This window comes from Sinocyclocheilus anshuiensis, unplaced genomic scaffold (genome assembly GCF_001515605.1).
Source record: "Sinocyclocheilus anshuiensis isolate Anshui unplaced genomic scaffold, SAMN03320099.WGS_v1.1 scaffold1045, whole genome shotgun sequence".
NCBI lineage: Eukaryota > Metazoa > Chordata > Actinopteri > Cypriniformes > Cyprinidae > Sinocyclocheilus > Sinocyclocheilus anshuiensis.
Window position 1 is genome coordinate 53,792 of NW_015555799.1, and position 1,912 is coordinate 55,703.

The 1,912-nt window shown below is 46.7% G+C and overlaps 1 long non-coding RNA gene across 1 annotated transcript in view; it reads right to left on the reverse strand.

The window, feature by feature from the left end:
- Nucleotides 1–244: 244 nt before the first annotated feature.
- Nucleotides 245–1,912, reverse strand: part of LOC107674918 (uncharacterized) — a 10,056-nt gene continuing 8,388 nt past the window's right edge. Inside the window, exons 2-3 of the long non-coding RNA XR_001632558.1 lie at nt 1,766–1,768; nt 245–254 (exon numbers count right to left, since the gene is read on the reverse strand). This is a non-coding gene — a long non-coding RNA (uncharacterized LOC107674918). The remainder of the gene's footprint in view (nt 255–1,765; nt 1,769–1,912) is intronic.

Genomic DNA, 1,912 nt, shown 5'->3' on the forward strand with positions numbered 1-1,912 from the left:
TGAACCGAATCATTTAAACGGTTGATTCATTCAGGAGCGAAACACCGTCATGCTGCTCAGAGACGCAAAACAGTGCTGTGGCTGTATTTGGAATAAATTTTGTTGGCAAAATAGAGCAAAAACAGGCAATATGGTATCTAAAACGTAAGTCTCTTAATTAACTTCTAGTTTATTGAGCTGTTGTAAAAAAATCAATATCACAATTGTAATCATGGTAATTTTTGGAGAAAAAGAACAAACGTGATGTCCGCACACTGATATAACTGCTCCATAAAAGTATTTATTGCAACGTTTCGACCATCCGGTGAATTTTTGTTGAAAAACAGCACTCTTCGTGTGAAATTGGTTAATTATATGAAGTGGTATAAATATATACAGTTTCTGCCCCTATGTCTTGAATTTGTGATCATTCTAAATGCATTTTAATAGACTGAATCATGCAGTGAAAGAACGCACTCTAAATGCGCACACGCACTAGTCTAGACTTCACGTAATGTACGCGTGCACTCTGTAGGGAATGGTTTTTGCAAAATACTAGATAATGTCAAATCGCACATCGTTAAAACAACAATTACGGTATTATCGCAGACGATATATATCGCACACCCCTACCGCTGAGGCATCTCAGATGAGAAGGTCTGTTATCTTGGCTTTTTATCCTTGCAGCACCAAAGCAGAATTAATATGCGGTAATTATTTTACAACTTCCGTTATTGGAAAAATACAGAGGTCCGGACCTCGGGGACCTCGATGATGGGTACGGCCCTGGATCCAAGTGCAGGCTTTTATTAGAATCGTGTTCAAAACAGGCAGGGTCAAACAAAAGCAAACGGGTATAATCCAGGGCGAGACAAAAGAGTAATCCACAAAACAGGCGAAGGTCAGGGCAGGCAGCAAACAATAAGAAATCAGAAGCAGTCCAGGGTCAAAAACAAGGCAAGGCAGCAAGGATCAAGGAAAACACAAGAAACACGGGAACTAGGGAACGCTACAGGCTAGACAATACTGAGCAATGAATGAGAGAAAAAACAGACTTTAAATAGGGTGAGACTGATGGAGGTAACAAGACACAGGTGAATGTAATAAGTGATGAGTCCGGCAAAGGATTATGGGAAATGTAGTTAGTGAGAGTGGCAAGAGTCAGGGATGGAATGCACTCTGGTGGAGTTCATGGGCACTCCAGCTGGAGATCGTGACAGAGCCCCCCCCTTAAGGAGTGGCTTCCAGACGCTCCCAAACGAGAACAGAAATGAGTCCAGGAGGGAGGTGGAACGGAGGCGGAACATGTTGCAGGGATGGAGGGCCAGGTCCATGGAGGGGCGGAGCAGGGAGCCAGGGCAGAGCCGAGGACAACCAGGGCGGAGCAGAAGACCACCAGGGCAGAGCAGATGGGATCGAAGACCCCCATGGCAGAGCAGACGACCAGCAAAGCAGACGGGACCGAAGATCCCCACGGCGGCGCAGACAACCACCACAGTAGAGCAGACGGGACCGAAGATCCCCACGGCAGAGCAGATGACCACCAGGGTGGAGCTGATGGTGCAGGAGACAACCAAGGTGGATCAGGCAGAACTGGAACAGAGAGCATAGAGAGTTTAACAACAAGCTCTGCGGCCATAACAGGACAAGTAGAGAGTTCATCAATGTCCTCCTTGGCCATGGCTGGACAGGCAGATAGTTCACAGATGGTCTCTTTGGCCGCGGCTGGACTGGCAGAGAGTTCAAAAGCGGACGCTGCTTCTGGAGGTTCTGCAGCAGAAGCCACTGCCTCTGGAGGAGCTGGAGTGGACGCTGCCGCTTCAGGAGGAGCTGGACTCACTAGAGTCATTGGAAGAGAAAATATCTGATGTTTAAGTGAATAAAATAGCCTTGACAGCCTTACTTACTGGAGTTCCACAACTACCACAACTAT